Source organism: Tetrao urogallus (genome assembly GCF_951394365.1).
Source record: "Tetrao urogallus genome assembly, chromosome: 3".
NCBI lineage: Eukaryota > Metazoa > Chordata > Aves > Galliformes > Phasianidae > Tetrao > Tetrao urogallus.
Window position 1 is genome coordinate 51,383,902 of NC_136815.1, and position 16,785 is coordinate 51,400,686.

A 16,785-nucleotide genomic window follows, 5' to 3' on the forward strand; every position below is an offset into this window, starting at 1 on the left:
ACAGCCCTTTCTGTAAACAAGTTGTTCCTGATATCCAACCTAAACTTATCCTGGTGCAACTTGAGGCCATTTCCCCTTGTCCTGTCACCAGTGAGAAGAGACTAACCCCGCTCTTGCTTTAAGCACCTTTCAGATATTTGAAGAGAGCAATAAGGTCTTCCCTCAGCCTCCTTTTCCCCAGACTAAACAGCCCCAGATCCTTCAGTCTCTCCTCATAGGGTACATTCTCCAAGCCCTTCACCAGCCTTGTTGCCCTTCTTTGGATCTGCTCCAGCACCTCAATGTCCCTTCTGTATTGAGGTGCCCAAAATTGAACGCAGTACTCGAGGTGAGGCCTCACCAGTGCTGAGTACAGGGACAGGATTACTTCCCTAGTCCTGCTCACCACACCATTCCTGATACAAGCCAGGCTGCCATCAGCCTTTTAGGCCACCTGGGCACACCGCTGGCTCGTATTCAGCGGGCTGTCCATCAGTACACCAAGGTCCCTTTCCATCAGGCTGCTTTCCAACCACTTCTCCCCAAGCCTTTAGGTTTGCCTGAGGTGGTTGTGACCAAAATGAAGGACTGACACTTGGCCCTATTGAAACTCACACAGTTTACCTTGGCCATCGATCTAGTCTATCTGGGTCCCTCTGTAGTGCCTTTCTTCCCACTGGCACATCAACACTCCCTCCCTGCTTGATAATGTCTGCAAACTTGCTGAAGGTGCGCTCAATTTAGTAAAGTCCATAAATGACTTTGTGTTGTTTCTCACAAAAAAATTGATATCAATGCTAGTGCCGATTTCAGATGCTTCTAGAGTTCTAACAAGGTCTACTGACCCAAAGATAGCCTTTGAAGTCACTCTTATCTGTAACCATTTAGCTTAGTGAGCAATTCCTGTAGGCAAAAATAAGGTTTTGTCATTATTCATACAAGACAGTATTAGTCTGGCTGCACAAGAACTCAGGACTTACCTAGTACTGAGCTGCATTTGACTTGTTTTGACACATGTCCTATTGTCAAGTGACTATTGTCCAACCTCTGTAAGCTTAGCCTCTATAAATACCTGTACAGCAACACGAACTGGCTGCACTGAAGTAGTCAAACAAGTGAAAGCTATTAGTCATTTGGCCTGGAGGAGGCAATTGACCAACTTTCAGATGTATACTTTAAGAAGAAAGGCAGAACCGACATCGTGCTCCTTAGTGCAAGGGGTTGCTCTATGCCATGAGAATATTCCCAGTGAAGACCTTAGGATGCTTACAGCATCTAAACCTCATTTACTGATGTAGAAAAATTGTGACCAATGACTGAAAGACTGCAAATCAATTCTGAGTCTAAGCTACAACAGTTATAGTTAAAGAATGAGAATTAGCTTTGTACATAATTCTTGTCTCTTGTTTTTGTCACTGTTTGCTTTGAAATTTCTTTCAGTTGTTTTTCATGTTGGATGCAGTCCTTGGTCTCTGGGAAGATTGGCTCAAACGCACCAAGCAAGCAAATTTTTTAGAAGGAACTCCTTTTAATTATAGTAATCTTAACATGTTGATTTTAATATCAATCAGAGAATTCAGAAATTGTTATTTGAAATTCATTAAGTGCCTAACACTCAGGATATCTTTGTACCTGCTCAGCCTAATTGGGATATTAGTAATCATAATTATTCAACAGCTTTGTGAAGTTTTCACATCATTGACTATAAATGGAGTTATAATACATTCTGCACACGTGCTTCAGTGTGTTTTGGAGATTGTTGCCCTGGCATCTGAAACTAATTAGTGTTCAGAAAACCTAGTAAAGGTGCATATCAAAGCCTGACTGTCTGGAAAGTTATTTTGATTATATAAAAGGTTAAAATGGTAAATTTTTAAGGGATTTTTTTTATGTATAAAATAGGCTTTTGAGGACAGTGGTGGCTTTTTGAGTAGTGCCTTAGGGCATTTCTGTGATAAGAATGCCTGTTAAGGGTAATGCTGGTATATTCTTGCCCATAGGGTTTGTGGGAGAATTGAGGGGCTGTAGGGCTATCAGAGATTACTACAAAATTGACAGGTAACGTATCTTACGTATGTGAAGTATACTAGATTTTCACATTATGGCATCTTTGGAAATGAAAAAAAGCACTATGGGATCAAAAGTCCTTAGAAGCTAATGAAAGAATGGGCATTTGACATAAAAACAGTTGTCCCTGGATCTGTAATTGAATGTTCTTCTATTCACAGCCATCTTGTTTTAACTTTTATTAATTTATCTTATTTATTTATTATACAAAGCTAGGTAATAAAAGTTCATGCCTTACTACTTTCATTTTATAGCATAGGTGAAGAATGTGCATGTCCTACAATCAATCAGTAAAAAGGACGTAAAATGTGAGAAGAATGCATCTGTCTGCAGTGATGCCTCATAATCAGCAAGAAAGTTGTCTGTTAATAACTGTGAAGCAGCAATGTTTGCGTTGTGCCAAATTTCTCTTCAAATCTACCAGTTAAAAGATTGATTCTATTTCCTCATTTGGAAATTTGAGCTGACATTAGCAGCAAAAGAGAAGTTTTTTTCAATGTACTTGTTAACATAAATGAGTTTTTTCTTTACAGTTTTGTATTTGTTCATTGATGCATCATCTCACATGGAACGTGCGTCACCGGTTACTAGACAGGTAACAAAGTACAGAAACAGGTATTGCAAGCTAAACTATGCAGAGCTAAAAAGAAGGTTTTCTTTACATAAATGTCATACATTTAAATAAAGTGTTCCTTAAACTTTGTAAAAGTAACTGTAAAGTTGTGCTGAACTTAGAGTAACAGCACGAACACCTCACAACATATGCAAGTTAATGTAGAAACAGTAACATACTCTTTGATCACAAAGCTTTCCTAAGCATATCCTTCAAGGTCACTTTTTTTTCTGCTAAATTTTACATGAGCAACTCTTAGTTATGAAAGCACGTGGATATATAGCACTTAATTCAGTGTAAATGTTACCTGATTGTCTCTGAAAACTGAGTGCTATGTTTTGCTGACTTATAGATATTCTCATTTCAGCGCAGTAGTTTGATTGCTGTCCCTGACTCTGGCAATGCATAACTTGTGAAGCTGCTCTGGAACTCAAAAAGATGCAACTAAATTGGCCATTCCAAATATGCAACATACTTATGAAAATTAGCTTTGTGCTATTCTCAGAACAAAGTTGGTGCTGACAGGATGAAATGGCACATAAAAAAGTGGAACTTGAAGACACTAAAGCACTCTACCTGAGTATTTTTCCTCATTAGTATACTCATTGCTAATGTTTTCTTAGCCGATTCTTTGCTATACTCTTTCATGTCTTTATGGCTCAAAATGTTGAATGTTGAACTAGTTTCTGTCTGATTCCAGTGGCTGCTTGCTGTCTGGGACTGATGTTTTCAGGTATGGCTTTCCTCGAGCTCCCATCAGTTGCCACCTGCACAAATCTGACAGTTGAGCACCAGCTGGGAGTTATGACCCGGAGAAACAGAAAAGAACTGGGGAGAGACAAAGTGATCCATCAAGTCCTACTTGCAAGTCAGGTCTCCAAACATGCATTTTCTATTCTATAAATTCAAAATTAAAATACTAATGGGTGTTCTTTTGTATTCAGCCAACAATTGGTTCATTAGGTAGGTATGTACAAAGAGGCTCTGCTTGTCAGTGCTGTTTGGCTATAAAAGGAGGGAAAATCGGTAGGGGTTAGGCTAGCCGTGAAATGCCCCCACCCCTGTTTTACCTTCCCTCCATGTCTGCTCTGTGGGGCTGGCGGTAGGTAATACTCATCCTGCATAGAGCTGGTTCTCTTTGTGAGTGCTCTGTCACTAGTCACAGCTGTCAGGTATGTCAGTCATGTAGTATTGTGGCGGTGTCAGAGACATAATCAGAGAGATTAGGTGGACACAAAGAGCTTTGAATGAGGTGGTAATTGCGTTCAGGGGAAAAGAGAGTTAAAGAAAGAAACTTTCCTTTCTCACAAGATCCATTAAAGAGGTGACAGCTAATATATTAAAGCTGGAACAAGATAATTGTGGTAAGAATCTTTGTGTGTTCTCTCTAAAATGCAGTGTGCTCACAATAAATATTCAAATGCTTATTTTGTGTTGTGAATACCAGATAACCATTTACAGTGAAATGCAACCTCTTTCAAAAAGTTTAAATTCATTGCCAAGAATGTTCTAGGAACAGTTATAAAACTCAAAAGGAATATTGGTGCTATGCTGAATCACAAAAATGCCATCTTATGAAAGCTTCTTTGCAGGGATTTTCTTCAAATTAGTTTGACTGATGGAAAAGAAATACTGAGATGCCAGCCATGGGCCACACTCTTCCAGGCTTTGAGTAGTACTTTAAGAGCACCTCTCCCTTCCGCTTTCCTTCCTTCTTTTTCTTTTTTTAAACAGAGATGACTTGAGTATCTGCTTACGTGACACTTGTGGTGTATTAATTCTGTGCTCCAGACTTGACAGTTACCTGTAGGGTCTGGGAAGGAATTCCCCTTTCCCTTCATTGGCTTCTGAAATATTTGGTTTCATTTTTTATTTTTGTTTTGTTTCTCATTTTTCTCCTCCACTTATGAAAAACTGAATATTTCTGCAATTGTACGCACAGGGCTGACAGAATATGCTAGTATGTAGTTTGAGAATCAAGTCCTTTGTACGCATGTTTTCTGTGCATCTTGTTTTCTGTCACTACATTTGGGGTCAAGTCCACGTAGGCAGGTATAAACGTGTTATTTTCTTTGTGGTTTGAACGTTTTGCTTTGAACCTCTGAGAGCACTATTGTACTGTTTGCCAACAGAAAACATGAAAGACAAAGTTTCATTTCTGTCCACCAACTTCTTGATATCTTCCTCGAATGTTAACACTGAAGACAATGTCCAGTCTCACAATCTCTCCTCACAAAATTCTCACAAGCTTCAATGGCATCTGTGCACGTACAAAAAAACCCATATTAGACTCTACAGTGATCATTTATTCATGTCTCAATATTCAAGACTATATTTTTCATAGATAATGGCAAGATAATGGTATTAGTCAAATCATATTTGAATGATTCTTCATAAAAATGCAAGTATTTTCAGGCTTTTCCAGGTATTTATGGATAGCAGTGGTGGTTCTTCTTTCTGTCTGTTCTGACTTAATACTGAAGTGCTGGAAAGTGTCATCTCCAAAGAAAGATTTGACACATTTCCATTATAACCATCATGCATGTTCTTTTGTGGTAGTTGACTCACCTTTTGTTGATATAATGAATCCACCAGTCTGATTCTTTGATAGAGGTAAAGCACTTTGATGTAGGTTAATTCAGACTGTGTTTACAGGGGTTACTGAGATCTGTTTTTGAGGGTACAGTATGTGTTTTCAGAAGAAACAAGACACAAAACCCTTTAGGGAATGAAAACTAATTCCTTTCTATTTACAGAATAGTATTTTTTCTTTCAAGCTGAAAGCCTAAGCAAAATAAGTCTTACATTTTTCCTCATAATCCTTTATGAGTTTTAAATCTATTTTTTAAGTTGGCAGTTCTAAATGGATCCTGGTGACTAGAGCCCTGGTGAGCTTCAAAACCACACACAGTTTCAATGAATCTGTGTGAACCTGCTTCAGAATCTCTGCAAGTTTTCCAGGCTTTTATGCTCTCGTATGGTTTACAGACAAAAACCTACAGGGGTCCCATTTAAAGCCTCCTAGCAGCTAAAAGATAGAGAAAAAAAATGGCTTTTAAAAACCTGAAGTACCCTCTTCTGAGTGCATTAAAAGCAATTTTGTTTGCTTTCCACTTTCAAAATGCTTCAACCCGCCAAAGACGCGGTGTTAGAAAATGACTCATGAGTACTAGAAACACTCTTTGAAAGTTTCCTCATGGTAAAGAATGATAGCTAGAAAGTGAGGTTTCTATATTCAGAAAGAAATATCTTGTGTCCTCATATTGCAGATTTTTTTTCCTTTTTCAATAACCTCTTCAGATCTTCTTCACCTTTATCTTACAGGTTTTCAGTGATTGTGTGAAAATCAGCTTGGAACCTGTTTGTTTGTTCCTGTGAATGCTCTCAGTGTCTCGAGCCCAGGGCCTCCAAGGAGTGGGAAGGCAATGACAGAGCAATGAAGGCTCACAATTTAACCTACTGGTGTGTGAAAGATCCAAAGAGATGAAAAATGTTTCTTCCTTTCAGGTAAATCAAGGTGTTCCACCCCTATTGATTCTCTGAGAATAGGTCCAGTGGGGCTTAGCAATTGTAGCATTCTTGTCCGTTTTTATCTATTTTGTCTTTGTTGTAGTATCTGGTATCGGAATGGTTTCTTGATTTCTCTATGGAAACAAAATGTGCAAATGCAAAATATTAAGATGCTCTTATCAATTCATCAGCACTGGTACAGATTCTTTTTTTTTTTTTTTTTTTTTTTTTTTTTTTTTTTTTTTTTTTTTTAAATCTCAGTAGATTTTCCAAAATTTGGTAATATTTGGGCCTTGTATTCCATTTTGAGCCTATCTTGAACAAGTACGGTTTCCATCCTAAATTGCTTTGTTGAGTGATGGACAGAAGATACATTTAATAGAATGTAGAGATGGCCTGACAAGTGACATTATAGTATTTTTTGAAGAAAGAATTAAGGAACTAAAAGAATTTAGTGAAAGGCTAGAATTGATGTTATGATGTGTCTAAGCTGTATTGCCCTTGTGACCAAACAGGAAGTTTAATATCCTGTGAACAGGATATGAACATAAAGTAAGATAATGAGATAATGAGTCTTACCTGCTTGTAACTGAAAACATGACCATGTGCTTCAACGCTGTCTCTGGATGAAAAGAGAGTTGGCTTAAAAGCTAGAAGCCTGCAATGCAGATGAATAGTAACTTAGGAGGTTTGATATTTTTAGAAATCAAGCGAATTAAATTGGGGGTTCAATTTTCAAAGCACTTACCTACCTGGAACAGCAATTGCTTAATCTTGCCACTTAGTTGGATAAACCATTTAATGTTGGTGAATTATGCATATCCCTGGACCTCTTTTGCTGCACCTTCACACCTGCATAGCTGTGTCTGAGTTTAAACAATATTACTAGTCAGCTGGTGTATGTTAGTAAGTCATTTGAAAGCTTGTTCTGTATGCCATGCATCTTTTCAATAGTTTTTATGGTTTCTGTGTGCCCGTATCCTTTGTGGCCACTCCCAGAGTCCTCAGAGGAGCTACACTTGGGATTTTCCATATGGCTTTGAATGAAAAAAAGTGTTTTGAGTCTTAAAAACCAGAACAGCCAGCCAACTAGACAAAACCTACAAAGCAACTGCTAATAGAACACAAAGTCATTTGAAAGAAGAATAATCACTAGCATCACCAGAAATGAAACCAGCTGTCACAGTATAGCAGTTATCCTATTATGAAAGATGAAGGTAAGACAGTTTTGTATGGTTTCAGGAAGTAGGTTATCATCCATCTTATTTTATGTCATGGAGATTTCTCCTCATCCAGTCTTTTTTCAAATATGTATTTTATTTTGTGTGGTTGCAGAGGCATATTTATGAGTATAGAAAGACGTAGAAATTCATATACTGCAATGTTAAGAATACTGAAAGCAAGGGAGCTGCTTAGTCTTTTAAAAAAGGTTTTGGGAAGAGACATTGGATATTTTGACATTTGGCCGTGCAGAAAGGAATGTTTGTGGGAGATTTTAATGTTAGCTTTAGCAACACAGATGAGCAAGCATACTAATACAATTTTTCTTGACAATGTCTAGAAAATAATCACAGATTCACAGAATGAGCAGGGTTGGAAGGTACCTCAAGGATCCTGAATCTCCAACTCCCCTACCACATGCAGGGAATAAGCTGCCTTTTAGAAGACAAAGGTAGTTTAGTGAAGTAATGGGCAGTTAGACTAGATCTTGCTATGCTTGCAGAAGAGGTAACTGTCCCTCATCAGCTTGTCACCGTCTTTCTAGCTATGGTTATAATAGTCTCAGATATGCTAGTTGTGAGTGTGGTTATTCCCTAACATGTTTGTCAAAGGTTAGGTTAGAGAGACTTACTTTGTTTTTAAAAATTAATTTAGTTCCTTGTGAAAGGAACATGGAATTTTTCTACTAAAGAGCCCCTCCAGCAGATAATTTAGCAGATACTGTGCATGTAAATCAAACAGTAATGGTGCATAGCTCTGTACACTGGGGACACTACTGAGGCACACAAACTGATCATGAGTTATGAGCATATCCAAATGAACATGGAAACATTTTCCACTTTTGTCTCTGTAGATTTATATGTTTGTATGAGACAAAAATGAAATGAATTGCACCCTCAGCAAGTTTGCTGACGACACCAAGCTGAGTGGTGCGGTTGATACGGTGGAAGGAAGGGATGCCATTCAGAGGGACCTCGACAGGCTGGAAAGCTGGGCTCGGGTGAACCTAATGAGGTTCAACACGGCAAAGTGCAAGGTTTTGCATTTGGGCCGGAAGAACCCCAGGCACCCGTACAAGCTGGGAGGAGTGGTCCTTGAGAGCAGCTCGGCAGAGAAGGACCTGGGGGTCCTGATGGACGAGAGACTCAACATGAGCCAGCAGTGCGCTCTGGCAGCTCGAAAGGCAAATGGGATCCTGGGCTCCATCAGGAGAGGGGTGGTCAGCAGGGACAGGGAAGTGATTGTCCCTCTCTACTCGGCTCTTGTGAGGCCCCATCTGGAGTACTGTGTCCAGGTGTGGAGCCCTCAGTACAAGAAAGACATGGAGATTTTGGAAAGGGTCCAGAGGAGGGCGACTAAGATGATCAGGGGGCTAGAGCACCTCCCCTATGAGGACAGGCTGAGGGAGTTGGGCTTGTTCAGCCTGGAGAAGAGAAGGCTGCGGGGCGACCTCATTGCAGCCTATCAATACCTGAAGGGAACCTACACCCAGGAGGGGAGTAAACTCTTCATAAGGGCTGACAATAGCAGGACTAGGGGAAATGGATCCAAGTTGAAGGAGGGAAGATTTAGGTTGGATGTTAGGGGGAAGTTCTTTACGAGGAGAGTGGTTAGGCCCTGGAACGGGCTGCCCAGGGAGGTTGTGGATGCCCCGTCCTTGGACGTGTTCAAGGCCAGGTTGGACGGGGTCCTGGGCAACCTGATCTAAATGTGTATGTTTGGTGGCCCTGCTAGGCAGGGGGGTTGGAACTACATGATCCTTGAGGTCCCTTCCAACCCGGGTGATTCTGTGATTCTGTGATTCTGTGACGCTTAGAGAGATACATGATTTTTAGATATTTTCATAGTTCCTTATTTAAGCTGCAGAGAGTATTTTTTCTCTAAAAAAAGTCATTCAGTGGCTACTAATTTTAGTTTAATTTTTGACTTTAAGTCGCATCTGGATTTATTATAAAACTGTGTCTATCTGGTACAGATCTGAGATTGACCGCTGACAAAATTTCTGTGCTCATGTAATTCTCTTTGAGAGCAGACAAGTTACAGCTACGTTGGGTCCAAAGTATTTTAGTTTTTAATTTTTGGTGGCAGGTGTGATTCTGAAGTACTCTGAGGCTTCTTTAAAGGAACTCAGCATCTAGCCTGTGCCTGTATTGTCATAGTTAACTACCAAGCAGCTTCTGTAGCAGCTAATAGCTGGACTTGTGGATGGAGAGGAGTCTGCCTGGTACTGTTACAACCTTCACACGGTCAGTGAGAGATGAGTGAGAGGTTCAGGAGGTGGGATGGTAGCTTGGAGCTGCAGCAGCTGTGCAGCCTCTGGCAGGATGCGCCATGCAACTGCTGACACGCTCCAAGCTGTGCTGTTCCATGCTCAGATTTCCATGTTGCTGTTGGGACACAGAGCCAAGAATGGTGTTGAACAGAACAATATCTGTTTTGCTCTGTTGTCTGGCCCTCAGTGGAAGGGCAAATGTTTGGAGGGAGACAGGTCTTGGAGATAACAGTTCGGCTATTTCTCTGAGGAGGCTCTGAGGTCTGTGCGTGGCCTCACTGCGTGTGGTGAAATTAGAATTGTTGCTCATCTATCATGCTTTCAGGATAACAACAGTTCTAGAGTGTAGCAGAGAAATAAGTAAATGTCACTGTGAAAACAATGCTTATACAAAAATAAGCAGTAAGAAGACATTCTAATACCCATGAGAAGGAACAGCCTTTATTGTTATAATTGTCTGGTTTTGAAGCAATACAATTTGGGATAGTTATGCGCTGTGGCATAGCTACAAGTAAACCATGAGCACATTTAATTTGCCCTTGTATGCATGCTGGTGAAAAGTCGCAAGTTTGAGGAAGGAAGAGAGTATTTCACATATTTGTCAACTTGCCAGAAAGACATGGCTTGAAGAAGTGAAATTTTGTGGCAACAGCATAATTTAGATTGGCATAAGATATAGGTGTGGCTATGTTTTATGAAAATGTTGCCAGACTCTGAGGTAATGTAGGTGCATGTATATTGAGAGTATACCTGCACGAATTACCTGCTCTCCTTCACTACTTATTCTAATTAAGTTATCACAAGTCAGCTGTTTGCATTAACTGCATGCGTAAATATTGTACTGTCAGGTCAATATGAGGTAATTCAAAGCCATTTACTTCCGTGTGTTGCTTGTGATGTTTGTTCTTGATTTTTCTATAGAGTGTGGTAAAGCAAGTATGATACTGAACAAGAACAAAATGTCAATCTGCACAAGTGAGGTGGAACTTCCATCAAATTGAACCTCTTTCCATATTTATTCTCAATGCAGTCTTAGTTTTCTGCATGAAGGGAACGAGACAAATTTTAATAACAGAAAATAAATAAAAATAGATGTTATACCACTGTGTAGACTGACAAAGATTTCAGTAAATTGTATCAGAATTTCTGGAATTGCACTGACCTGCAACAGGAGTTCTTCAGTGTTAGGATTACAATCAAACTTTTCACTTAACCTTTGGTAAAATGAAAACAAAATATTGGTAAATCATTTTGTAACCTATGAAAGCTTTTTTCATTCTTTTGTATGGAATTCTGTATTCTGCAGTGTGTAACTCACAGTGTTTCTAACCAGTTGAAGAAAACTGTCTTTAAATGTAATGCAATACTCTTTCACTTCCTAGATTTGCAAGAAAGAAATATGGGTGCTTTTCTTGCATCTCATTACATTAAGCTTGTGAATCAGAGTATCATTTTCACAATGTGCCAAAGCACATCTTGGTACAGTAGGATTTAATAGAGAAATATGTGAGTGACCTGGTAGCTCATATAATGGTGACCTATGAATTTAATTTTGTGAAATGTAGAAACATTTCTCTGCAATTTTTAAATATATTTTTCAAGTAGTGTCTTGTCTAACGTGGGTTAGTTGTCAGTAAAGACTTCTGAAAGTGCCAGCTGAATAGCCAGTGTGTAAAGAAAAAAGATATACAAATCTGTCATTTTTATGTATTCCACCTTCTTTCAACTTGCTATTCTGATGCTAAAATAACTGTGAGAAATTATTTTTAATGACTTCATTTTGGGCTCTTTCTTGGAGTCTGTAAGGTATGTTTGTAATTTGTAGGTACCCTGCTTATAAATAAGTGAGTAGCTGAGGAAGTATCTGAGATAAAAGACAGCAGGTTATCAGAGGAACTCTGGTTAATACAATCATTGACATCTGTGCCTTAGAGCGCCGTTTGTCTTTCTTCAAGCTGTTTTTGATCTAGTAGTTAGAGTTTGTCTGCAAGAATGAATTCTGCCACTCAGCCTTCTCTGTTGTTCTCCTGTAGGTGGAGTAGAAATAATGTTTCTGTATGTCTGGGTTGGTGAGATTGAACAGGTTAACATCAACAAAATGCTTTGAGATCCTTTAGTGGAAGGCATTAAATTTTATGCTTGCAGATTTTTAATTTAATTTAATTTAATTTTATTTTTTATATAGGTGACCTGCAGAAGCAGCAAGGAAGATTAAAAAAAAAAAAAAAAAAAAAGTCACCAGGATACCTGTAACACAAGAGAAGAAAGAAGCAATTCCTAAGGCCTCACTGGGGGAATAGTCAGCTAGGAAACAATGTGACAGTCTGATCTTCAGTATTTCTGTGAGTATATTCAAACTTGGAAAAAATGCATTTGGTCACAGCAAGGAATGAAGCAAACCTGATGCAGTCAGCAGCGGGTTCCATTTGCTCTCTTTCTGGACAATGCAGGCATCAGGTTCAATGGGCAGTGTTAGCTTCTGATGCCTCAGGGTGAGGTAGACATGAAAAACACTCAGCTACTGCTTATGTTAAAATATATGCAATTTGAGCAGTGTAATCTGGCCAAGCTATTTATGTTAATTTTTATTGTCTTCCTTCATAGTAAAGTCCTCAAAATTTTCAACACTGCGGTAATACAAAGGCTTTAGTTTAAAGGGAGTCCAAAAAAAGAGGGGAAAGAATAAAAAAGAAGAGAAAGAGAAAAGAAGTAGTAGCAGTAAGTGGACACTGGAAACATTTCAAAGCCTTCCAGATTTATCCTTAGGGAGAGCTGATGGGCCGAACTAAAAAAATTATTGCAATGTAGGATTCTTAAAATGAAGGCAATTATGTGTTTTAAAGTTTAAGCATTGACAAAGTGCTTTGTACCGTACTAGGGACACAATGAAGATGATCTCAAAAAAATCAGTTTTTTATTTCAAGTGCATAAAATAGGAAGGTAGAATTATTCTTTGAAGCCCTAAAGAAGAATTCAGTAGCTTTTAAAAATACATGGATGTGTCAACTTACTGGGAAGCATTTGAAAGCTAGGAATATGGGCAGCCAAATAGGAAAGATTAGGTTGGTGAATAGAGAAAGGCAGATGCTTATACGCTGTAATACTGATTCTCTCATCACAGTTAGGCCTGAAATGTTGATGCTCTTATTGGTAATCAGTTCTGTTGTGCAGCCTTCTCATATGATTTCCATCTGTTGCCATAAGGCGATCCAAAGTTTTGGAGTCACGACTTCATCTTCGTACAAGATGGGCACAGCATTCTTTTCAAATGCATTTTCGGTAGGCTTTGTGTGTGCACATATGTGCATTTGCGAAATGATTCTAGTCTTACTCAAGTCAGTGGGATTTCTGATGTGGACCTGAGAAGAGTTAGGATCCTGTCCAACAACGCTTGTCAAGTTTTTCATTTGAAAGTATTTTGCAAACTGATTATTTCCTTAGTGTTTAACATAAAGCAGTGCAGTAGAACTAGTAGCTAAAAAAAGTAATTTTGGCTATTTTTGGAGAAGAGGGGAATTTTGTTATATTTTAAAAATGAAAAAGTATAGAATAATAGTCAATAGCTGCTTTGTGGTTCAATAGACAGAACGCTACAGAATATACGAGTAATTTTGATCAGTACATAATTCTGTCCATTCTTAAGGCAAAATCATGGAGCAGATCCTCCAAGAAACTGTGCTACAGCACATGGAAAATGAGGTGTTTGATGACAGCCAGCGTGGCCTCGCTGAAGGCAAATCATGCCTGACAAACCTGATAGCTTTCTGTGACGAGGTCAAGCATTGGCATATAAGGGAAGATCACCTGATGTAATCTACTGGGACTTACGCAAAGCATTTGATACTGTCCTGCACAGCATCCTTGTCTCCAGATTGGAGATCCATGGATTTGACAGATGGACCACTCGGTGGACAATCAACTGGCTGGATAGTAACACGCAGTTCAGTTAACAGCTTGATGTCCAGGTGGAGACAAGTTATAAGGTGGTGTTCCTCAGAGATCTGTGCTGGGACTGGTGCTACCATCTTTGTCAGGGACATGGATGGTGGGACTGAGTATATCCTCAGCGAGTTTGTGGACAGCACCAAGCTGTGGGGTGCAGTTAACATGCTAGAGGGAAGGAAGGCCTTCCAGAGGGATCTGGACAGACTTTAGAGGTGAGCCCATGCAAAACTCATGTAATTCTACAAGGCCAAGTGCAAGGATTGGCAACCCCAAACATGAATGCAGGCAGGACAAAAAATGGATTCTGAACAGCCCTAGGGAGAAAAGAGTGTTTTTTGATGGAAAAACTCAACGTGAGTGTGCTTGCAGGCCAGAAGGAGATGGCCAGCAGGGTGAGGGAGGTGACTGCGCCCCTCCGCTCTGCACTCATGAGGCCTCATCTGGAGCACTGCATCCAGGCCTAGCCTCCAACCAAAAAAAAAAAGATGTGGAGCTGTTGGAGAGGGTCCAGAGGAGGGTCACAAAGATGATCAGAGGGATGGAGCACCTCTGCAATGAAGAAGGACTGAGAGGGATGGGCTTGTTGAACCTGGAGAATAAAAAAGAAAATATATTTCTGATATTTTATTATAAACAAGAATCTTGTTTTTCATATGGCAAAGGCTTCATTTTGCAAACATGTAAATATACTGAGTTGTACAATTTGACATAAATTTATAGTTCATCTTATGTATTTATTCACACACTAAGTTACTGAAGCTGTGTCCAAAGTGCTTTAGTGCTAAGAGAGGATTTAGAAATAGCATTGTATTATCATTATTCTAATACATACTGGGGACCCCCCATCTGAAAAATTTACTGACTAATTTGTGAAGAAGATAGATCAATGTGAAGGCATATGGAAGTTACTAAATATCTTTCTATTTTAATGTGGTGCTGTTATCAACATTGCAGCAAACTAGACAGTTTGGTATTTCAAATACAAGTCAGGGAATCAATTCAGAACTGTAGTTACTATTTTTACTTTAAAGAATCGCTGTCAAAAACTTTTTCAGGTTAGGATTCCATTCGTTCAATCTGTGCTGCCTCATAAGGCAGTAGGTATATTTTGTAAGGATTTGCTAACTTCAAGAAAAATGGTTTGGGGGTTTGTTTTTTATTAAAAGGGAGGAATAGCCAGGTTAAGACAAGTATTCTTTCTTATTTGATGGTCAAATATTATCACACAGCTCCATACAACACTGGCTCTGTATAGGATGTTGATCTGTATCTTGATAGATGTTCTGTCATTCCTCCTCTTTCTTTTAACAGGTTCTCTCTTTAATGTAGTGTGTGTTATTTGTTAGTTTGTGATATGATCTCATTTTTGTCCCTTTCTCTTGGTTTCTTGCAGCCAGGTTTCCACATCATAGCCTTCTTGGCTGATTTATCAGAAACTAAAGGTGGATCTGGCAACCTGGTCTATGTGCATTCCCAATGGGTCAACTTTGCATTAAGCCTAGGAAAAAGAGGAGGTGGCAGTTGTCCTCTCTGTGTGTCAGTTCGGTATGAGTTCTGTGATGTTAATAGTTGCTGAGGCTTTTCATCCACTGCTTTTTACAGGTTTAAATTAGGTGCATTGGTGCTGTCTTTTAGAAATGTCATCTTGGCCAACATTACAGATTTTGAAACTCCAACAGGAGCTACAGAATGTGTGTCCAACTGAGATTTACTGCCATGTCTCTCCCAGGCTGTAGGATTACTTGCTGTATACAGTAGCTGGAAGAGTTGTAGTCTGGAGTCTACATTTGCATTCTTGCTTATGACTTTATCTAAGGATGTCCTTTCAAACTTTTTTATTGTCCAAAATCTTATGCTCTTTAATGTTACCTATTTGTTAAAACCTGAGGATGCAATCCAAATATTCTTACAGAATTACAGTCTGGCTTTACATTTTATTTAGCATGCAAACCTTTTCAGTTAGATCCCGCACAGTAAGAAAACCAAAGTGACTCTTAAGATCTGTGTCACTATCTAACACTGAGATTGACACCTGGTGGAGAGGCCTGCAGGTGGGTGGGTGAAATTGGCGGGTGAACAACATATTGCAGAATGAGCCTGTGTGCATGCACCTGGAAACAACAAAGTAGTTGATATACGACTTCAGTGAATGACTAGAACACACAATCTTTTTTACAACATTATATTTTTTTATAAATAATCTTTCTTTTGTGGCTTTGCTTATATCCTTACATATTTTCCCTCTCATGTCACTGCTGTAATACCTAGCACCTCTTTAAGAAGGCAGACAAAGTGGTCAGAGAGGTCACAGCTGCTGGAGGAGCACAAACTACACACCATCTAACACCATGACAATACATTGACATACAGCCAAGATCCTAGAGCTCTCTGTGTGTGGTGAGGGAGCCCCCTAAGCCCATCCATCTATGCATATCTGGTTGGGTGTCGAGGTGCAGGGCAAGACCTTGCACATACTCTGGAGTTCAGTTCAGGCTGAGGGCTCTGTCTGTTGCTAATTTTGTGTGAGAGCACAAAATGCACCCAAATCCAGCACTCCCTACCCCAGGGGCTTGACTGAGTAGTGTATTTTGGAGGTTAGCATACTGAAGAATTTTTTTGTCTGGGAGATAAGTCAGGATGACCTCTTGGGTAAAAAGCCCTACTGAAAAATCTTCTAACTTGTTTTAGGTGTTGTTTTACTTGTAGCATGCTTTTTGCACATACTTTAGTAAGGCTATCCTATTACACGTGCCCAAATGTTATTTGGCTGTGTTATTGTGGTTTGAATGTTTTTAATTTTATCTTCCTTGTTCTTGTTGTGAAGCAGATAATAGGAATCAGTAACAGTTGAAATACACTGGTCTGTGGCTTCCTGGTGGGAACCAAGATGAGTCACCAGTAACTAAAACCCATAACTACATTGTTTAGGATAAAGAAGGGATAAAGAAAAGAAAGGAAATCATACACAGATTTACCAATACCTTAAATCAATTATAGGAGCTTTCTCTTACTTGTCCAGGAAACGCTGCCGGAGTGCCAACACAACCTCGTGGGTATGAAAATCCAATATCATGATAATGTGAGTATTGCTTTCCCAGAAGAGACTTGTTATCTGGAGAAAAAAAGATAATAAGAAATGTCTCCTCATATTCCCAAGCTCTCTCTGGGATTCTCTTTA